Source organism: Pollicipes pollicipes, unplaced genomic scaffold (assembly GCF_011947565.3).
Source record: "Pollicipes pollicipes isolate AB1234 unplaced genomic scaffold, Ppol_2.1 Scaffold_7261;HRSCAF=8764_pilon_pilon_pilon, whole genome shotgun sequence".
Classification (NCBI taxonomy): Eukaryota; Metazoa; Arthropoda; class Thecostraca; order Pollicipedomorpha; family Pollicipedidae; genus Pollicipes; species Pollicipes pollicipes.
Window position 1 is genome coordinate 60127885 of NW_023597054.1, and position 24178 is coordinate 60152062.

Consider the following 24178-nt stretch of genomic DNA (forward strand, 5'->3'; position numbering starts at 1 on the left):
ATTTTGACCAATATGACCAATCGATATTTGGATGCAGCGGTAATCAATGGAAGCTTTAAAAGCTAAATGATTGATGGCGCTGATCCCCGTGGGAAACGCGTCACGTCACACTCGTAAGTAACCATCGCCAGCTAAGCTGCTTGGATATGATAGCGGTCGGATTAGGCAATTTTTACACGTTAGGTGACCGTGCGGTGTGCTGTAGTCCCGCTGAGATGCGGATGATGTTCAGACGGCAGACGTTGCTCGGGGCTATTCACGTCCTGAAATCCTTCATGGCCATGCTTACATGTATTTTCCCATGCGTACGAGGTTACGGACGGAGACGGAGCCCGATTGACACTCATCAGCCCGAAAGACGTGTGATCCTTTCATGCCATTACATGGATTCAATACGAAGGCAAATGAGGGAAAGAAAAGCTGACAAAATGACATCAGTGAAGCGGCCAGTTCGTCTGGAATGTTACGCGAGCCGCCCAGGGGATTTGTAACAGTAAAGTTTTTAAGTGTGCCTCTTTGACATACGCATCGTTCATGTTTTCTAGGGGGGAGGGGTGCGATTCCTCCACATTTACTGAGGTTTACTCCGTGAATCAACCATAACGTCGTAGCTTTTACTTTGAATTATTATTTCAGAACTTGCTTTACTATTTCAGTCCACTTCAAAGCGACGTAATGCTAACCGGAGGAACTTACCAGTTGTGGGTATTTTGTGCACTCTGCTCCAGCGGCAGGTCCTCCTTCCGTTCAGTGGAGGCTCCCCTGCCCGTTTCACCGCAGTGTCACCGTGGTCTGAGCCCTCCACTTGGGTGCCAAGTCCATCTACCCACTTCACTTCAGTGCTAGATCCTCTCGTCTACTTCACTTCGGTGGCAAGACGGCTGGTTGGTTTTCCCCTCCGCTCCGGTGGCCGGTCCGCTCGTCCCCTGCGCTTCAGTCTGGCTCCTCCACCTCTCCTGCGCTTCATTCTGTCTCCTCCACGTCTCCTACGCTTCAGTCTGTCTCCTCCACCTCTCCTGTGCCTCAGTCTGTCTCCCCCACGTCTGCTGCGCTTTATTCTGTCTCCTCCACGTCTGCTGCGCTTTATTCTGTCTCCTTCACATCCCGTGTGTTTCAGCCTGTCTCCTGCACGTCGGCACCTGGTCTGCCTGTCTCCTGCACGTCGGCATCTGGTCTGCCTGTATCTTCCGCATCGGCATCTGGCCTGCCTGTCCCCTCCGCGTCGGCATCTGGTCTGCCTGTCTCCTCCGCGTCAGCATCTGGTCTGCCTGTCTCCTCCGCGTCAGCATCTGATCTGCCTGTATCTTCCGCATCGGCATCTGGCCTGCCTGTCCCCTCCGCGTCGGCATCTGGTCTGCCTGTCTCCTCCGCATCAGCATCTGGTCTGCCTGTCTCCTCCGCGTCAGCATCTGATCTGCCTGTCTCCTCCGCGTCGGCATCTGATCTGCCTGTCTCCTCCGCGTCGGCATCTGGCTTGCCTGTGTCCTCCGCATCAGCATCTGGTCTGCCTGTCTCCTCTGCGTCCGCGTCAGGTGCCGCGAGCCTGCTACAGCAGGCGGATCTGACTGCAGACCATCCGATCCAAGTGCAGACTGCAGACCAGACCAAGATCCGATCCAAGTCCACCTCGCCGCCCGCTCCTCCGGCAGTCTCCATGTTGTGTGTGGCGGCAGGTTCGTCTCGCCGCCCGCTCCTCCGGCAGTCTCCATGTTGTGTGAGGCGGCAGGTTCGTCTCGCCGCCCGCTCCTCCGGCAGTCTCCATGTTGTGTGTGGCGGCAGGTTCGTCTCGTTGCTCTTCCCCTGCCGGCCGCCGTGGCGCCGCCGACAGCGGCCCGTCAGCCCCAGTTCAGAACAATGCTCTTGATACGTTTGCAGCACGTGCCGCGCCGGCCTGGGCCACGCACCGGCGCCTAATTCGGCTGATACGCACTGACGCACGTGCCCCGGGCCGGTTAAAACACCATTGTGCGGCGACCCGTCCGAGCTCGAGCGATAGCAGACGATGACGGTTCGACAGCCGCTTGCAAGTGGCAGATAGCTGATGCATTGTATCTACCGTACGCAGATTGGCCATGCACTTAATGACTAGCGACCTAGTCACGTTTCGCAGCGCAGTGCGTTGCGTGAAGACGACCGTTTGACGCAATGATGTGCTCCGGTTAAAATAAACGCATATATAGATATATATAGATATATAGATATACAGATATATAGATATATAGATATATAGGTATATAGATATATATATATATAAACATATGTGTGCGTGTGTGTGTGTGTGTGTGTGTGTGTGTGTGTGCTTGGGATATTCTGCGTTTGTCCGTACACGAGTGGACTGGTTTGAGGTCGACGCGCTGACGCTACTCGAAATTTGGTCCAAAACATCTGCTGTCCTGAACGTGACCCTTTTGCAGCTGCCTCTAACAAAATGTGCAAGGGTGTCCCAATCCCCTTATAAGATGGTGCAAGTTCACACGTTACCGTAGACATTCTGAGCTTCTATCCGCGTACCGCCGTTACAAAAGTTCTGCCAGCTGTCGGCCACGTAATGCGTCTACTCCTCACAGCATTCAACACCCTGCTTCTACCGACTCATGCCTGGATTCATGTACGCGTGCCCCAAGACTAGTTGGGTCGCTTGCTTTGCTGTGAGGGCGTAGGACAGCTCACAGCTGGCCCAGGGCTCCAGAGGCGCTCCAAACTATGCCGGTCTTGAGCCATCGGTAAAGTTGGATACCCTACGCCGAACTTGTCGCATCCCACTGTATGCCACCTGGTTGTTTCATATAGAAAAAGGGAAGGAGAGGATTGAGGTACACGCAACGATGCAGGAATGGTCAAAATGTGCGAGCATTGACATGCCTATGTGGGTACGGCGAGCACATGTCTAAGCAAAAGCGCGACAGTGGCAGGGCTATGAAAGAAGCAATGACCACAGGGTAGCACACTTGATAATGCAACATGATGCCTTTTGAACATTAAAGGGCAAAAACTCGAGGAGATACCTATGTCCCTCGTGTCCGACACCAGACGTGTGAGATCCATGGCGGCGAACCGGACCATGATGGTAATTGCGATTCCGACATATTTTCAGCTGCTTCAGCAGTTAATCTTGAGATATGACTTTTATGGTGTGACTCATGACGCATTCGAGGGATTATTTGTTAGCAGCTTTAATGATCAGACCACGAAGGTGAACTCCCAGAGTTGAAGCACATTTTTGGACTGTATTCTTATAAAATGACAGCTTGAATTTCATTCAAAAATGTAGCGCTGCACGCTTTGTCGTGGGGTATTCTCACGTCACAGGCGCAGCAACAAAAATCGCTTCAGGCCCTTTAACGGCACAGATGATCGCGGTGATTGGACGGCCGGGTCACTCCTGCGCGCGTTTGCAACGTTAAAATAGCATAGGTCTCGGGCTCATTCCATGTGGTGGAGTTAGTGTAATGTGCGCTACGTGGATGTGAAGTCCGTTTTGTCTTCCGTGCCTTCGACTTCAGCTATGAGCAATGTACATAGGGGAGGGTGACAAGGACATCGGCGTCCATCTCTGGAAAAACGTAACGTAAAATTGAAGGCACACGCCGTTGTGGCGAAAATATTTTAGTTTATATATTTCGGTGTAGCATTTTAGTTAAAGCCTGCAGACATTGCTTCCGTTTGATAAGTTTTGTGTCGTAAATTATCTACTTGCATGATACCATGAGGTACCGGTTGAACAACTTTGGTAAGCGAAACAGTGACGCTGTGCATCGCCAGATGCTGATGCGTAAGACGTGGAGGACCTTCGATGGAATGCCCACGCACTCAAGCTAAATGTACATGAATACATTTCAAAAGTTTTTGAAATAGGTTTTTGTATTGCATTGGTTTCGACACGGCTGTGATTCCGCCGTAACCCCGCTTAGCAAATACGTATTTCATACCATAGTCATTATCTATACAGACAGTGGGCAATGCATAGTAAAAACGAGTTCATACTTGCCTTTCGATCGTTTCTCAATCTCTCTTAATTGTCCGCCTGCTTCAGTGATAATAGCTACATTATCTGATGTATTTTATATGCATATATATATATATATATATATATATATATATATATATATATGTGTGTGTGGGTGTGGGTGTGGGTGGGTGTGGGTGTGGGCGCGCGCGCGCGGACGTACGCGCGCGCATGTGTGCGTGTGTGAACATGAAACGTTGTAAATAAACACGACGTTTCGAGACGGTGCTCATGGTCACGGATGCATGACGCAATGCCAGTCTGCCATTTTGAGGATGACGGCCATCGGCCGAGGTATGCCGGCTCGAGCCCGGCCCTCGGCCGCGGAACCCAGGCCTGTTGCGCGGGAAGAGCTGATGTACGCTCCCCGCTGCACGCGCAGCGCTTATCGGCGGATGTGTGGTGCGCATTTTGTGTGCACTGGTTCAGGCTGCAAGGTTCCTTTTTTGGGGGGGGGGGGGGGCATGGGATGAAGTCTCGCGGAGCAGCGGAATTTGAGATGGATGTGATCATGCGTGGTATCTCACACGCTCAGCCACACATTACGCCAAGTAATATGTGGAACTGTCGCTCAATGTCCTTCAGTCCATCAAGGCGCCACGTAAGCTGGCGGAGTGAGCGATAAGCAGCGTAATAAGTAGAGCGTGCGGTGGCCTGTAAATTATGGCCGGACAATGTGTTTATGTGTGGAGAAGGGAAAGCTCGCCCTTTACTACCATCGCGTTCGTAACCATTTCCAGTGCCCATCTTTGAATGGTCCTGGCATTCAGTGAAACGTAAAGCCCCAAGCATTATTATTAACTTTTCCAGCGTCCTGGGAATTACACGACAGCCGAGATACATAGCCGGACATTTTTTGCGTGCATCGACCAGCCATGATGTGTAACTGAAATTTTGGGATGACAAAACCGCTTTTTTATCTCATCTTACAGCGTGGCGGTCTCTTAAACAAGCAATGATGAATATGTGATGTGGCATATCGCTCACTAGCCGCATCACGCACCCCACGCAAACCACATGCAACACAATGATGTAAGAGACACGGCGTTCTACGTCGATCGTTTTACTGGACATGACCGGGTGCATGACACCAAACAGCCAGCAGGTGCTGTGGATAACCCCTAGCCTCGCATATCGAAGCATGGTGAAAGCAGGACATGTGGGCCTCTCAAAAGAACCGCTCCGGGGAGGCTAGACGACTTTGTCCGGAGCCGCGCCTGTCACCGGAACGTTGCCGCGGAACGTGCGACCGCAGACTCCCCAGCTCAAGAGCGTCTGAGCCGTTCGTAAACCTCACGAGCAGACGGCTGGGTAAGCCGAACAGCGTGATGTAGCTTGAGCGCTATGGTCGACTAGGCTGGACATCCGCTAGGCTCCAACTATAACCGGGTGCTTCATTTGGATGCCTGTGCACTGGGATGCACTGTGCACTGGGGTGGGGTGCACTGTGCACTGGCCTATGCACGGGGATCAGAATTGCTTCTAGGTTTTGTTGGTTGGGCTTGCATTTCAGCTACTGATGGTGCTCAACCGTGAAGTACACCGGCTTTTTTGACACCTCAGCAATAGTGACTCCCCATGCGCATATTGGAGTGTTCTGTTGACGCTTTTAACGTTGACGTGGCCTTTAATTTCTTAGTTTTTCCGTTCGTTTGTTATTTATTTCAGTGCCGTATGATTGTGGCAAAATAGCTGAGATACACGAATTTGTCCGTTACTACGCTATATCTCTGCACACCTTTGGATAATTGCTGATAATAATGCATTCCTATCTTTCAATTATCATCATCACTGAAAGTGATGGCGTCCGTCAACTTGACGGACACTGATAGCGTCGTTGCGAACTTGACGGCATCAAACTCGCGACGACATGATGTGTCAAAGATGTGATTGGCGGACGTTGATATCGCCTCTGCGTTTCACGATCTCGGTGTTCCAGACTAGAAAAAGGTGATTTGACACCCCACTCCATTTTTGCAGTGTGTTTTGCCCGTGTGGGTATTTTGTTCAGTGGACGCAAACGTGTTAATTTGGATTCGTAGAAGTCGCATACGATATAACAAGCTGTCGCCATGAAAAGCGTTTTCATATCCTTTGCTTAATTTTTAGTAGAAAAGTCTTTGTAGCAAATCGATGTGCACTCAAGTGTGTCATTTGAGGGTGTATCGGTGTGCGGCTAACAGTTTGACAACATTATAGCCAGACAGTGTATGCTGTGCTCCCGAACGGGCATCTTAACGAGATAATGCGAAGACGTGTTCATATTTGCTATCAAACTGCCTGTTGGGAGCTTCGCAATTTGTTTCAACGGATATATGTTTTTTCAAACTAAACCGACCTCTTAAGCCACTTACGCTTGAGACATGCGTTTCATCAGCCGTTTTTAAATTGGTGATATCTGGTCGCTGTCTTGACTTCGGCAAGGTACCTCTTCGAATTGTGCTGAGTCTGAAATATGCTTTTGATTATTTGGAATTATTGAATACTTGGTCACTTTTACTTTTGTATTTGATGCATGCTTTAGAAACTCAGCTGGGATATTTCACAAACTATCACATGGTGTCCTCGCCCAAAGTCGCACTACTAGGCCCGAGAGGAGTGCACTAAAGACAGAGCTTTCCAGCATTTTCGACTGCTGGCACACCGATGGAAAGAACGGCGCTCGACTTGCTGCATGATTGGTAGACAGGTCGAACCTTTATAACATGTGATTCATGTCAGGGCCACATGTATGTGATCTGGCTGCCAATACTTGACGGACCTTCAACGTGGGTCAGAGCCGGAAAACCGTGGCGGCTCGGTGATAGAGTACGAGTGGGCTGGCCGCGCACGAGCACGGACACCTGTCTCGGTGGTCCTCGCTACCAACACGCGGTCTTTCCTCGGTGTTTGTTCGCAGTTACGTCGGGGCCACACGTCTGCAGCTCCGCACCGCACCACACAGATTACCATGCTTTGGGGGGGGGGGGATTCAGCCCAGCAGCCCACCCTTCCACACGCTCTCTCCCGCCTCTCTCCCCTCTCTCTCTCTCTTTTTCTCTCTCTCTCTCTCTGTCCCTCTGTCCCACTCCCCCTCTCTCCCTCTCTCCCTCCTGCCCTCCCTCTCCCTCTCTCTCTCCCTTTCTTTTTGTGGATCTTTGTTTCTATCCCCTCATATCTCAGCGTCTTGATATACCTCGCTCTCTCTCCTCACCTATCTACCCCTCTCAGTCTCCCTCAATCATCGTCCAGGCTGGGTGACTCTGTCTAGGTCAGTCTATACAGCCCACGTCTGCTCTTTTGGGGAGGTGGCTTGCCGTTTGCGCGCAATCAACCATTATGGCAGGAAATAATGTGATGCTATCGCGCCGGCTTCCATATCCCCGCACTAATGAACGTCAGAAAAAAATACCCGAGGGGAAATGGTGGCACACCGCTACATGGCCCTGGGACGCCGACTGTTCGTGCAAAGAACGTCTAGAAAATCTGACGTCATGCTTCACCTGCTTAGTGCGGTCACTAACGAGTGGAGTCAGCTGAGGTGTATGGCATGAGACTCTGGCGCATGGAAGTGAATCTTTGACAGCTGTCCTTTCGATATTCATGGGACGATTGGGCAATAGCTTAGTGTTGTACAAAACTCTGTGAGCGTTGATAAAACTGTCGTGAACCCAGAGAATATACCTAAGAATACTCATGTAAAATACCCAAAAGAATATGCTTAAATTACCCTCTTGATTATGTTTTAAGGAAACTTCTGACGCAGTTCAATTCGGTAAACGCCACTATCCACCGCTGAGCGAAGCACTCCGAACAACACTGGGCGAGTCTCCATGGAAGGGCGTTCTACGTCGCCCATGGTCAGATATCCATAATGAATGTGATTCGTGATTAGCCCGCCGCAGTTACACCTGGTGCCGTCAGCGCTCGGCCCGCGCGGCCGTGTATCGAGCTGTGATTCCGATAGAGGCGCCAGCACGCAAATCAATCGCCCGGCCCTCGCGCTCGACTCCGCTGAGTCTGCATTGAGTCCGCGCTGACCATGCGCCACTCATAGACGCCCACGCCGCCCGCGAACGGGACGAAATCAGCGCCCGCGAACGGGGCGAAATCAGCCACTGCACTGAGTCCGCGCTGACCATGTGCTACTCATAGACGTCCACGCCGCCCGCGAACGGAACGAAATCAGCCACTGCACTGAGTCCGCGCTGACCATGTGCCACTCATAGACGTCCACGCCGCCCGCGAACGGGACGAAATCAGCGCCCGCGAACGGGGCGACATCAGCCACTGCACTGAGTCCGCGCTGACCATGTACTACTTATAGACGCCCACGCCGCCCGCGAGTGAGACGAAATCAGCCACTGCACTAAGTCCGCGCTGACCATGTGCTACTCATAGACGCCCACGCCGCCCGCGAACGGGCCGAAGTCAGCCACTCAAGCGCGACTTCAGTGGTCGTAAACGTCTCTATAAAGCGATCCCGGCTGCAGTGAACAAAAGGCGCTGGTTATCTGGGGATGCTGTCGAGGTGTTAAGAACCCATTTAATCCTTTGTGCGATGGTGTTGCTTCTATTCGGATCTGTGTGGAGAGCTTTTAAGCACCTACGAGCAGAAAATAAATGGGATCATTATTGTGGCTGTTACGAGTCCGGCTGCGGATCGAGATGTTTAAACCAGGACAGTTTTCGTCTTGAAGGGCCCGATCCTAGCTAACAGTATTCTCTGCAAACCTTCATCTTGCATCGTCCTAAGGATTTTTACAACTATATGCTGTTGGCAACAACACAACGCGACTATTGATAGTCGTTGCAGCTTCAGCTTCAGTGCGTAATAAACAATGCACAAACTTCTCTGTCGTTCTCTGCACCGTTGTAAGCAAATTGTTTTTTAAACAATGGAAATCAAAGCACTCTGCAGCACCCAAGTACTTGGCTAGAAAAGGGACATCATGCACCGTGTTGCACCTGTTTGTTCTACCTGCACTGTATGTTACACTGTATGACCACATTTTACGCAAAGCATTAGGTCTGTTGTAAACAGAGCTGAGGTTCACTTGCTCTGTCAATAGTCAGCACTTATGGTCAGAAAGACGTGGGGAAGTAAGTCTTCTCACTTGCCTCATAAATTTAGTTCTTGGATGAGCGGGAGAAAGCATGTGGCGCTGCCATTTCAAAATGGCTAGGGGGAACCTTTTGTGCGTCATCTCGACTCTTACAGCATGCTCGCTTCGAGCCTGCGTGCATCAACAATCGTGTGCTGCCCTCAGATTCGCCATTTACTTGTTTACGCCCGCCTCCGAGTCCTCATCCACGCCGGACCCCGCACCGAGGCGCGCAGCCGAGCGGCGCGCCACAGCGCGGCCGCACCGGACGCCGACCGAACATGCCCGGCCCATTACGGCGGCGCCGATCGGGTCGGATCGGAGGCGACGCCGGCCTGTCCGCCGGCCGCGACCGCAGCTCTGTGCCGCGCGCCGGCCGCCGGCCGGAGCCGTGCGAAGAGTCGGCCGCGATCGGCCGATTGTGTCAGCCGCGAGTGGGCGCTGTAATCGGGCGCGGCGCTGACATGTGTCCGTGCACCGGTGTCACAGCGGGGCTGCGCACGGAGGCCGCTGGCTGTCCGCCCGCGCTCTGGCCGGCGCGCTGGCCGTGTTGGCAGGGCACAATCCTGTGCTAATCTCCGTGCTTGGTTCGGAAGTTAATTGCGTTGTGGTGTTGGACGGCTAATTTTGCTGTCAGGGAAACTTATTGAAATGTTCGTTTTAAGACGCATACGTTAATTGGGCACCAATGTATGTTAGCCTTGCTCAATGCTTTTAACAGCGATCTGTCGTAAGTCAAAAAGCAACAAAAATCATCGCGTAATCTGCCATCCTGCTTTTAGTGAGGGCGAGCAATTAAAACCAGATGGTGGATTTAGCCGTGGGTGGCCATTGGTCATCATCACCAGTCGTGTAGCTGGAGGATTTAAATGTTTGCACTTTTTGACCCTATAACAGTGAGCTAGAATCGCTTTGGTCTAGGATGGGAGTGAAAAATTCCATCACAAAAAGACCGTGCAGGAGTGAAAAATTCAATTAACAAAAGATGGAATTTATGAGCTAGTGACTGATGCTTCTGTAAGCAAAGACATCTATTTCAATTTGGCATGGACGCAGTATCATAAACCTGACAAAACTGTTTTGTTTTTTAACATCTTAGGCCATTGAAGTAAAACCGAATACATTAAAGTATAGTAATTTCATGACAGTGTAATGAGCATCACAAATTATGTAACACCAATAATTTGATGCTGCCCTGTGCACTTCCCTTCCACAGCATTTTAAACACAAAACAAGGCATAGGAATTGAACAACAAAATAACAACAGAAAATTCAGCAAGCATAAAGCACTCAAACAACAAATAAACCTTGGACTCCTACACATCAGCCCATCACCAAGTCAAACACAATAGACATACCTCTGGCTGTTATTAAGATGGGGTCACGGAAAACAAACATTTTGCCACTGTTTCTTACAAAATACCAGTGCTTATTTCCATGAAAGTAGCCTAACTATGCCTAACCTAAAAATGCCTTACTTCATCTCACCCTGTCTAACCTGTTTGTCAGTCAGCATCATTACAGCATTACAGCATCACTACAGCAGCATCATTATAGCATCATAACAGCATCAGTCGGGGGTTACTGACCCTTGCATAATTCCTATTGCCACTTGCCATGCACTTAACCCACTTAACCTAACTTAGAGCAACCCATATGTTGAACATCAGTTCAACTCACCTATCTGTTGACAGTAGCACTTGTGATAAAACATAAGGTAAAGCTCATTTTTGGCTGGTTTCAACTTGCATTTTTATTCAGTCCATTTGTGTATGCTTGTTGACATCAGACAAAGTTGACAACACACAAATAGAAACACTTTAAATCACTTTGAACAACATATTCTGATTGCCATGGTTAACCTCTGTCAAGGGCCATAATGGGTACGCCCCACGAAACAATCTCTCTTCTCCAAAAGTAACATAACTTTTAGATGACCATGCCAGTTTTCTTGCTTGCCTTTTCAGCTGCAGCAAAGGCCTCTATTTATGCTCGTTTATTCATATTTAATGACAAAGTTTGAAATGTTGGCTTTGCATTTTAAATGGGATGGTCTGACTATTTGCTACATACTGATATTTACCTCATATTATAATTGCTATGCAGCTTAGAGTATCCCTGTGTTAAAAAAATAGTGCATATATACAGTACAGTCATTTGCCAGTCAGCAAACCATGACAGCTATGGAAAACATCTGGTTAAAGCGACCATGACGGATCACTTAAAGAAATTTGTGCCAAATAATCGAGAACATGGAACAAAATAAGCCCATTGCATACCTGGCGACATCATAATTTGTCTTATGACAAAACTCGATGGATTAGAATAGAAAATGGCTAACTCTGGTCACAAATCATGTGCTGAAAGCAAGTAAGGTAAGCAATTACTTGGTCCACAGGAGACTTACTGTTTTTTTTCGGAGCACACTTCTTCCTGCTCCCCCCAAAGCAAAAAGTCAGTACCTTTCGCATGGTTTGCTGACAGACAGAGTCATGCCACTCCCGCCCCCCCCCCCAAATATAAATATCAATCATTTCCACAAACCTACGATATTAAAATGCGAAACAAGTAAGAGGTGTCCATGATAAACATCTCCGGAGGGCAAAATTTCGCCATCAAACACTTCTGTATTAGCTGCGTCAGGTCAGTCCCAAAGCTCTGTATGGCAGCATAAGGATAGCCTTGTCAGGTAGCCTGGTGAGTTAGACATTTGAAAGGCTTAGATTTATCATTATCGAGCACTGCCATAAAAAAGGCTAACCGAGGGTTTAACAGGGCAAAAATGGCGGTACAAATAAGTTCCGTGCTTCAATTGTCTCCTTCATTCCCCGGAAATTGTTCACTCTTGGGTGCATATCAAACATGTTTGGGTGGCTGGCGAATTAAACCAATTCATATTTAAAATACGCGCAGGTTTGCAGTTGGAGCATCTTGCAGAGAAATTGGTCAACATTTTAAGCAACAGATGGCACCTCTAAAGGCAATCGGAAAGGAAGGAATAATAAAGGGATATCACACTCGTATGATACCAAGAAAAACATGACACAGCCATAGGTGTCCAGGTTCTGTGGAGCCTTGTTTATGCTTGGTGGTTTCAAGTGAGCTCGGTTTTGGATGACATCTGAAAACCTCAGAAGGGGAAAAATGGGTTTGGCATGCGCAATTAGACAGTGTCAGGCAGGAGTGAAAATTCACATAAAACATGGAGAAAAGGAGTGAAAAATTCCTCCTCATAGGGTGTCGCTTTACACCCGAAGTCGGCAATTCTAGGACACTGCCCTATAAGCTTGTGAAAGAGCAACAACATTTTTCTTCCTCCGTTTCCGTCGCTGAACTGTTATTCTGAAGTCATCTTTCCTTGCGTTCTATTTTGTTAGAAATCGCTTCGCTTTGTTTTATAATTCTGACAATTTCTAAAAACAAATCGTGTATCATCCAGGATGAAAACAGCTAGCTAGCGTTGCTTTATGCCAACCAATACCTTGCATACCTGTGTGTAAGGACATAGTCAAAATGGGGACGGGAAGTAGAGAGTCACCCTCACCTTCTTGAGGGGCTGTGGCTCCCCGGGCTGCCCTTGAGGCGCCTAAATTTATGTTGGCTTTTCCTGACAAACTAAGATTCGATGCTCAATGAATTGTTTAAGAGCTTTCCTGGGGCTTGTAGTCCTCTTGGGTCGGCAATGATACCCGTGCTGGTTTGAAATAAAGCCCCTGTGTAAAAAGTTAGCCAAACCGGCAAGAGAAGCTTCCTGAGCGAAATATTGCAGCCCTATTAGGTTGCGGAAGCCATATGACAAACTTGCACCTATCATGCTGTTATCTTAAAGAAAACGAGAGCATAGAGGACGAAAAAATGTAGGTTAAGAAAATATATGCAGTGTGAACAGCATGACTGACGATCATAACATCGTGTAAAGTCAACAAAAATTTACCACTTGCTCTTGAATCTGGTTGTCATGTTCCTTCGTGAGAGCATGTATTTGGAAGTGGGTGGCGATGTGGTTTGGGATTGTTGATCAACGCCGGTCGGCCGGGTAGGCGGATGTAATTTTGAACTGCTGAAACGAAAAAAAAAATGGAATGAGATGATCTAATGTGGAATTTATTTGCCCAAAGTCCGAGTGTATGCCATGATCAGCGGCGTGTAACGAGTGGGCCCGCGATGACAACGTATACCGCAGCACACCTTCTTCCAGGGGTGAGGAAAGCTTCTCATTCACCGGATATGATCGTTGACAAAAACAGACACTTGTGCGAGGCCATTGGTAACAAAACTGCGAAAATAGAGACAGATTACAACAGACTAGAGCACATTACAACAGATCATCCCTGTTAGGCGAAACAAGGCTTGGTATTGCTCTGTACTCGCCAACACTTACAGCATGAGCTTGTGTAGGGCACATGTCGAGACGTTGACGCTTCGCTGAGGGAGCAGATCGAGCCACAAGATGTTTCCAAACATAGTTGCTTTGATCAGGATAGTTTTTAGCAGGTAACAAAAATATACTACTTGCTATACTGTATCAGCGTTGACGTCAGATATCTGTGGTGACACAGTGTTTTTCCAATGCCCATCAGATCACTACTTTTCACAGATTTTTTTCAGCCAAGATTTACTCCACGTACTGAATACTATGAAATACCAAATCACTAGGCTTATTATTAGTCGTAAGATTCGTGACTGGCCACAGCATCTTGCGACGAACGTTATCAGTTTGCCACGCGGCGTTTTAAAGTGTCGTGCCATTTGAGGCAGGTGGGCTCGAATGCTCGCCACACGTTTCCGATTTGGGTTCAGTGCACGTTCAGTGTAAGGCTGTGGGCTGCCGTTGATTTTGTTCATGTCGTGAGAAGCTGACTGGCTGGCTTGAAGAACGTATCCAGTCGTCAGTTGTTTGTTTCAGGTGCAGTTCGGCTTTTGTTAGGATCCACCATGGAGGGCGTCCCTGGTAATGACGTTAAAAAGCCCTGCCGATCTAGGAGGTGTGTTTGTTGATACTCGAACTGTAGCTTCAGAGTTCAACGAAGTACATTGGAGAGACACATGTCAAGGATTCATCTGAGACCTTCTGCTGCTGGGAGGAACAGTGGCTTTGAGGTAAGATGCTGATTGGCGAGCATCGCTGGTGTAGGCCTCTCACACTGCCGGCTACACCCCAGGCTTCGTGTTCTGACCGGAGAACGGGCGTGAGATAAAACGCTTTTAATTGCTACTGTATTGTATATAGTGCTAAATGAAGGCAATGGAGGGGCTTATGAATGTCTTGTGTATCTGCTGATACCAATATTTTGTGAGGTTCATACTAAATTTCGCTGACTAAGACCGTGTTAGAAAGTGCGAGTCCTGCGCCGGTAATGATTAGGCGAAGGTAGTGCAGGTTGCCAACATTGCCAGCTGAGTGTACGATGAGGTCACAGAATCAAAAGTGATGCTGTTTTCAGGTGCTTATAGACCCACAATATCGGCAACTGTAGGGATGAAGCTGCTACAAGAGCTGCTGCTGCAAAACTACTACAAGGATGTAGTTTTGCTAAATAAGTAGCGGTGAAGGAGGGGAGGGGCACATGAAAACATGGCTGAGCCTGACTCCGAAATTCTTTTCAAACACTTTCACCCAGATTTCGCGCAATTTCTTTTCGGAGCTAGAAGCTGGGGCGTAGTGTCTCAAATTTTGTTTTTTGCGGGGCTGAACCCTAAAAATGATGTTTAATGACAAAATAATGAATAAAAATGATGAAACCAAACAGGAACTACATCCCTAGTTGCGAGACACACGGCCCCTCGCAACAAATGAGTCGGAAATTAAACGCCTCTGGGTTGGTTATGTTAAGCATCCTATATCTGATAATTATATTAGTGTACTCACAGCCATCATTCGGTGTTTGATGGTCGGCAGATGGTGCTTACAGGGAATATTTCACATTTGAAGATATTGAAACAAGCATCAGATGTCACGAAGCAAGGGAACTTATAACTTTCAGTCTACCTTTAAGTGGAAAAGACTGCTCTATGCAGCACAATTATCTGTTTAGTAAATGTGCTCCTCAATGCATCATGGTCTAATTGCGTCATTGTGTCATGCACGACATTGAGAGCCAATTGACGGCTGTTATATCTGGCAATCGTGTTCACAAACGCCAGATACGCACGACTCAACCATCATATTTTTTCATCCCCGATCGCCGCATGGCTTATGAAATGGCGGGATTTTAATGCCGTTATTATGACGTCATGTATGCCAAGGCGACTTTGAAATACTCTCCCCGACATGCGTTTCCCCATTTTCTCGGGAGTGTAGCTAAAAATCTAGAGGGTCTTAAGAAGGTCTTAGGTCTTAACGAGGTCTAGGTCTTAAGAAGTGTATGATTGTGAACAGCACCGAAAGGTCTTCAATGTGGCTATTTCAGTTCAAAATCCCACATAGATATGCAACACTCCCTTTAAGTGCAAATGAACTCTCGAAACGTAAATGCTTGATGGTGATGCCGCAATGCATTTCAGTTGTCTTCATTTTTTGTGATTTATCGCATTTGGAGTTATATTGCAACGACTTCGGATGATTTGGCTCCAGGTGACAGTTAAGACGGTTCCAATTTTCGTCTGTGATGGAAAAGGCACTCTTTCAGCCCTGCCGTCTCCTAACTCAGCGAACACATCGGCCACGGAGCAGGTGCTGGGGGGGGGGGGGGGGAGGCGGAGATCACACGCTTTTTGAAAGTGAGTGCTGGATTTTCCAAGGACGGCACGGTGGTGCAATCTGCTCTGACTCGGCTCTGTACGAATTCTCATCAACGGTGGAATTCGAGCCACAACAAAGCAGCACATTGCGTGGCTGAAATGCGGTCACAGTGATGTTCAACGTCCCGACTTGTTTGGCAGCATGCGTACATGGAGTTCCGGTAGTAACGCTTTCTGATGGGGGCGATAGCAGCGGTGCCCACTTGCCTTCTTTTTGTTCGGTGCCACGCAAGCACACATTTTAAAGTGCTGTGTAGATAACTATTATCCATCATCAGTGTTCACGCACGCTGCTCCTACTCTGAAAACATGCTGATGGGTGGTGATAATGATGATGGTGTCACTGAGGCACGCCGTCCTTAGCCAAGCGCAACCTGAACATCTGAGCCAGATGGAAGATCTCAGAGTATTTTTGGCACATTGCCAGGAAGTGGCAGTCTCTGCAGCAGAAACATGGGCCATATTAATCTCGATGCGCAGTTTTGTCGCATGTTTCAATAGGTCACAATGCCCAGATCGTGGGTTTAGGCCTTTCACTCCAAGCTTGTCGCCATATTTTGAGCCTTTTTTGGGCCAGGTCGATGAACTAAGCATAACTGCGGCAACATCATACTGCGCAAGATATGTTGAACGGCTGTGTCGGCTTTTTTAGCTTCGTTTGTATTTGCATTTGACGCAAGCACTTCCACAAAAGGCGTGGAAATTCTTGTAGCGATTGATATGGACACAAGATGAATGCTGGCGACAAGCACTACAATGTGCCAATGTGGACGTCGAGAGGGGCGCAGTTGACGTCAGATAAAATTGCAAGATGATCAACGAATGTGTTGGGATGGGGTTGAGAATATTTTATACAGGCAGGGTCGAATGCAGTGCTGTCTGAAGACGGAGCAACAACACAAACTTCAGAGGAGCAGCTTGACATGGGCAAATATGAGGGGGACCAATCACACCATGCACGTAAGGTTATTCAGAGCGGACATGTCTCTATGTTTCCTCTTTAACACGCTCCTTCATACACATGAGATACACAGAGGCACAGGTGACTTCCCGCACCGAGTTCAACAAGCCGTTGGTCAGCACAACGATAGATGCATTGCAAGTGTATGCAATCGCTGGCGCAATAAAACAGCGGCAGACGATGGCTGGCTGGCGATCTTCGCTACTCTGCATGTCGTTTGGGGATTACCCTCCCGAATTTGTTCACATTTCCTCCAACGCATTTGCAAACAAGCATGCATTCTATAAAATCGTTTCTGGTCTGCGGTTTTTTCTGACGACCGCAAACGGACCGGGATGTCAGCTATATATATACATATATATATATATATATATATATATATATATATATATGTGTGTGTGTGTGAGTTTATATACCTATATATACCTATATATATATATATATATATATATATATATATATATATATATATAGGTGGAAGGAATGAGTCGTCCCAACGGTTGACCCGAGCCTTATGTTGGTCCAAGGAAACAGGCACTGCTGCGGCGGCTCACCAGCTCCCACGCTTTCCAGCCCCGTGCATTGCTGCTATTGCTGTCGTCTGCAGTGAAGGCTGCAGAACACACATCCATTGACCTGGAAGGGAAGCTGGGATGGTTGGGGAAATCTCTCTGGAATGGGTGCCTGCCTCTGAGCAGTGGAGCAAGGCGTCTCTTCTGCCGCGTTCCGCTCCCGATCGTCGCGTTGATCCGTTGGTCCTGATCTGCTCAGCTCCTCGTCCTTCGCCAGACGGGCTGCCTTCTCCGCCGCCCGGGAGTGGCCGCGTCTCAGCCCGGTGTAGCTGGGTCCCGCGTGTCATAGTCATGGTCACAGTCCTTTAAAAAGATTCATCCACTCAGTGGCTGTTATGAATGTAGTCAGGGGTACACGTAACAAGTGACCTATAGATGAAATACATCACCGCACAAGTCCATAAAATGCGTGATTGGGCTTGCAATGCATGCAATGCTGGCGTCCAAAGGTAAAGCCCCATATGTTAATCTCTGGCTGTTTTGCGTTTTTTTTTGTCACCTGATTTGTCTTCTCATGCTGAATTGATATATTTAAACCAGTAGTTGATATTTGCGCAAGCTTTTAGCTAAAATAATGGGCTAAAAGTTTGTGAAAATTTGAAATGATGGCTTTAATCACCAAATTCAGCATGAGTAGACAAATCCGACGACATAAAAAACGCAAAACGGGCAAAAATTGACATGTGGGGTTTTACCTTTGGACGGCAGAATGAGTGGCTACACAAAAAAGTTCGTTCCAAGTTGACGCCGTTCTACCGGCAAGTGTCGGCTGGCACGGGCGGCAGCGGCTGCGTCGGCTCGTCCTAGCGCGAGCCGAGCGTAGCCCGCCGTCGCCCCGGAATCCAGCGTCGTCAGGTGCGACGCCGCCGTGTCACCACCATTCATCATTAAATCTCTATCGGCGCGCCGAACCCTTCCCGCGCCGACCGATCAGCCGGCGCGGCGTAATTGGCGCCATCCATCAGCGGCGGTGTCGCGCGCGGCCGCGCCGGCGCGCCCCGGCAGCGGCGCGCCGGTCATCTTTCTCACGTTAGCGGCCGGCCACCTGCCGCGAAGATGAGTGCAAAAAATCGCCGCTGCGCCGGCCTCTCGCTGGCCCTTTCACTGATTAATTCCGTCATTTCCGCGCATTGATGCGACATTGGTTTTTGTTGCGATCCATCAGAGCGCTGGAGCGCGGGCTGTTGATTTAGCCGATAGGTGCGCGGCTCGGCGGGCCCGCTGCGCCCTTTCGCCCCGGTGTTGCGACGGACGAGCGGAGCCTGCCACAGCGAGCCTGCATCGTCCCCCTCCCGCCGTCCCGGTGTTGCGAGCGTGCTCCCCGTGCTGCGGGCAGCTCGGCTGGCCGTGGCGCCCGCTGTGGGCGGGGGCTGGCGCCGGGATACTGGCAGTGCCGTGCGTGTGAAGGCTGACGTGCCGCCGTGGCGCGGCTTGCTGACCCCGACCGCCGGCGGCCCGTGCAGGACCGGGGCCGCATGCCGGCCAGCGGCCGCGCGCCCGATGCCTGCCAATAATCCGCCGCTGATCAGCTTACCCTGTCCGACAAAATATAAGCCACACGACCGTGTTTTGAGTGGGCTGATTTATATGCCCCGATAATCGGATGATTCGCCGACGCCGCGCGCTAATCCTTGGAGGCCGCGGCGTGCGCCACGCGGCCATTCTCATGCAGATCGAGCCGGCACAGCAAGGCGGCGCCGGCGCGCGCGCGCCATAAGTCAAACGCCGCGCTAGTGATGTTCACAAGACTTGTACATTAGCCGGGCGGCGGCGACAGGAGGCGACGGCGGCGGCCGGGCGGGCCCAGCGCCGGCACGCCTGCGGGGGCGCGGCCGCCTTTGCCGCCCTGCGCTCAGCAGACGGCCGAAGGGCCGAACACGGCGTCAGGCGCTCGGTCGCGCTGTGTCGTGTCCAGTTATCGGCACGGGCACGTCGCCTGGCCGACGGCATAAATTTGTTCGGCGGCCTTGTGCAGTACGTCTGCGGCAGCCGCTCGGACGGACGGGTTCATACATATTACGCTGAGACCGGAAGACTATCGGAGGCGCTGCTCGCTGAGAGGCGGCGACATATCGCTGCCATAATTCGGGACGGTCTCTTTGAACATGCCGTACCCGCCTATGCATGGTACGCTGGCACCTGCAGGAGGAAGAACTGCATGCCATTGGTCTGATCGATGCGACGGCAGGTGGTGGCCGCGCTTCGTCGAGGTGTCGACTGAGGCAAGCCTGTGTGGCGGTTTGCAAGGGGCAGGGTCAGCCTGGCGCGCCCTGCCTTGTGCCGGTCATGCGCCTCATCTCCGTTTGGCGCAGCATATTACAGCGGTCCCGCTCGGGGACGCGTGCACACACCCACACCCACACCCACCCACCCACACCCACACACCCACCCACACCCACACCCACCTACACACCCATACACCCACACCCACCCACCCACACCCACACACCCACCACCCACCCACACCCACACCCACCTACACACCCACGCACCCACAACCACCCCCCCCCCCCCCACACACACACACGGGGAGAGAAGACGGGCGACGGCAGAAGAGAGATTGTTGCATAAATGTTGCATGCCGTAATGATGTAAATGCTGTATTGTTTGATGAAAATTGCCGTTTTTCTGTGGTAAGCTTCCGGTTGAGATTTCCACGACTTTAAGAGACCTCTCTGATGGGCGGCGCTCACTCCCACAGCTCTGAAGGCCCTTACGTCCTAGGCCGATGTCGTTTGGAAAGACGACGATGATTGATGTTTTGGGGCACGCCGAGTGCTCAGGCCATTTTGTGACCACCATTTGGAGAGCACAGTTAAAAAGTAAAAAACGGTTTTCGAGTTCCTGTGTCTTTTTGTATAACTATGCAGGATGGCAGCAGTCTCTTTTTGTGGCATGGCACGTATCCCTAGCTACCAACTGGTAATCTATTCACCGTGCATATCAAGATTACAGCACGTCAGATGTTTGGGTAAGAATTTCCTCGGTGCCTGTTTCCTCCCCAGTTGCACAGCGAGCGCAGGAGGGAGTAGATTGTAAGCGGGGGGGGGGGGGGGAGGAGGGGGGGAGAGAGGAGAAGTAGAGCGTTCACCTGGCATATTGTCACTTATTTTGGTGGACTTTTTAACATGTTGATATACCCTAGCCATATTTGCCGGAAGGCATGAACCAGCGCGTTATGGATATGTGCCTTGTGTTCTAACCATCATACTCTGCTGTTTCATTGTCTTCATCCACTGACTTGGGTAAAAATTGCCTTCCGGACCGAACACGCACAGGCCCTTGGGCAGGTTGTGAGGCTTGTGGGCCTGCGATGTTTCTGACCGGAACTCTTTTGTGTAGAAATAAGTGTCCTTTGATTCCAGTAAGCTCCCAATGAAGTTTGAAGAGAAACAAGTTTCCATGTCCGTTTAGGCGCAAACCTGCAGATGCGAGCCCAGCCTAGCAGCCTCGCTAGCTTGGGATCTGCGGATAATTTTCATTGAATAGATGTTTACCGACTCACGGAGAAGAAATATGTCCTGGCATGAAGGGAACGGTAGAGCACATACCAAACATTCTCTCTAGCGCCATCCATTTACTGGTGTTTCTATCTTAACAGACGACTGAAGAACCAGTCAGTCAGTTACGAGTAGCTTTTTGTGTGACATGTTCAGGTGTAATAACGTGACGCTATAAAGTTGGCCTTTGAACACCCGGAAATGATCGCGGAGTAATGACGAACTACATCCTAACAGCATTTATCGCTACCGAATGAACAGTAAAGCAGCTATAAGGCAGTTGTAACAATATGCCTAGCACGCATAATCTGTCTCATTTACAACCGGTAAGACACCTGGTGCTGCGTGGGATGAGTGAGATGAACGCAAATCGGAGAGTTGTCGGTTGCCATGTACATGGCGTCAAAAACTGGGCTGAGGCCAGTCACCTTCGGCAACGGATGCCAACAGCGCGCCCACCAGCGTCTTGGAAAGCGTGCCGAGCCGTTCATGGGCACTTACAGGCGGAGGTCCATTGATGCAGCATTAATACGCCAATTCACAGATAGTTCGTTTGAAAAATGACTCGCTACGTGGTCCATCAAGCCTGGTGATTTGATTGGTGAAATTGATGAGTTTGCAATGATTGATTGTTTTTGAAGTTACCATCAAATTGTTGTCGAGCACACAGATATTTTGTTAAAATGCTGACCGCAACGGTCTGCGAGTTTTCGCTAACGCCTGCATAGTTTTCAAATGTTATTTCGGCCTAGGCCTCAGAGACTTGTATGAGAAATCGGCGTCTGAAAATGTGTCATTGCCCCTTGCCGGGTCGATCTGCGAACCTGTGCGCGGCACAGCTTTCAGGTCCGACAGCAACTTGCAGTCGCCGGTGTATTCGCCTACACTTTGCGGTGAGATTCGAGTCTCCATCTAATCTGGTTGTTGAGGTCTGTCGTTAATCCTAAAAAATTCTCCAAGACAGATGGATCTATGTTTTGCGCACGACAGCACCTGGCCGTCGACACACATCGACTCATGCCTTTGTTCACACGATTGTCCATGTTCTCCTCCGTCAGAATCTGTTAGTCTTGTCTCGCTGTGACGTCGAGTTATCGAGATCTGGAGCCGGCTTCCACCTTTCTTTAGCTTTCTGCAATACGAAAAATGTTTTCCATTTTCCACAAATGGGAAGCTGGACTCATCCATTCCCTGTTAAAGGTGGCATCGTGTTGATATTGTAATATTGCTGGATAACTCGCCTTATCGGAGAGCTTGCACGCAAATGCCAAACAATTAAAACTTAATAAATTCCAAACAATTTGCGGCTCTTGTCGTTGAAGACTGCATGAACCCACGATCAGTGGTTGCAATCATATCAACTTCCAAAAAGTGTGACGGCCGCGCCAGGCCAGGGGACTCAAATGGAACATTTTCTCAAAGTTCAAAAAAGGCTCATTCAGCCTGCGATCTCGCTCGCAAACAACATCTCAGAGAGTTGCGACGGAGCTTGAAATAAGCTGCGGGTTTTTCGGGGATTGCAGGGAGACATTGCTAGTGCTTGGCAGGGGTACTGGCCTGAAACCTCGCTGATGTCGTGTCGTTACCACATGAATCATGCCTCCATTTGTGGGAGCCCACCTTCCATAACCAAAGTTAAGTTTTCAGGCGACCTTTGTAGGAGGCACATATTCAGCTATGGTTTGTACCTAGCTGTTGTTTTCTTTACTCAAGCCCATTTAACCAAGCTCGGGCATTCTCTGCATCTATCTTAGATCTCCTTATCCCATGCGTATATCCTCGCTCTTGCATCTGTTTTCCCTTCACCATCCAAAATGTTTTTTCAGCTATTACGCTCAGTCTTCTGACAACCGCTTATGTGGTAATTCCAAAGACTCCTTCGCTGGCTCACCCAATTTCGGGTGTCTTGCATCTTCCACATACCATCTATGGTGCAACTGTTGGGAGAAAAGTCCCTAGTCAGATACATATCACTGGTGATATTACCTTAAGAGCCCCTGATAATAATAAACGGCTAGGATATATATATATATATATATATATATATATATATATATATATATATATATATGGGATAATGGCAGGCAACTGCTCTTCATTGGTCCTTGTAACTCAACGCCGTTCATTTTAGCTAGTCGTCCGAACAGCAAGACCAATGGATGGTAGATAAACAGCCTCTTTCCTCTTTCCAACCGCAGCTTAACTCTTAAATGTGTCGTGTGTATGCAGCAGCTATTCAAAAAACAAATTAATCCTGAATATTTCACAAGCCAAGACGGAAGCGAGCAATTGGCCAACTCTGCTGCGTGTCAAAGGAAGCCTAAAAACTGCGCGGTGACTTTATGAACAGCCAATACTGAGCTCTGTCACCGTATCCGGCATCACCAGGGATATGTTACTGTCTCACGCTGTCCTGTTTATTTCCAATATTCGCCGATATGGGAGCAGTTCATGCAAACAGTGATGTCCTCGGCTGTTGAAGGGTCAAAACAACACTTCATGCTTGTCTGGTGGATGATTGTACGTAGACCGATGTCTGACAAAAAAGAAGGCTCGAATTTAAAACAAAAACGTTACCTGGCGCAAAGTGATCGCTGTCATCATTGCAAAATATCCTAATTCACCTTTTTAGATTAATGTTACGACCATCACTTATATGAACCACTGTATTTTTGTGCTTATTGTTGACATTTTGTCAAATCTTTCACCATTTCGCACCGACCAAGAGGCTACACACATCTCAAGGTTCATTGTTTTCTTTTTTTAGAACTGACGATTCCCTTAAAGAAGCCGCGTCAATGAGAGAACGTGCCCGTATTACCATTGAAAGAGATTAGCTGCAGGTTATATGAAAAGCTTGATGAAGGCGTGGGGTGGGCTTGACCTTGCATTCTGTGTATGTGAATCCAGGAATACAGTTTGCTTATCAGCAACGGGGGCTTTAACTTCACTTTCCCTCAACTTTGTGAAAGAAGTGTGTCAGTTCGGGGTAGAACAAACTCTGGAGGCTCATTCTGTCGGTGGGTTTCGCCATTTTTCCGGTGCTCAGCCATACCAACTCATTTTTCGAAGCTTCAGCCTTGTATGTAGCTTGTATATGGATAATACAGGATTAGCCGAAGATGGTGCGGTGAACTGCCCCTCCCCCTTCCCATAATGCGCTGACCACGTGATGCAACGCGCCCCTCACAGGCATGGCTTTGCTCCCTCCGAGCCTCCGTTCGCTCATTATTATTGGATGCCGCCTTGCCTTGGATTCTGCTGATGGTTTTGGGACAGAAAATGGAGGCAGTTTTGTATACTATTTGCAGACT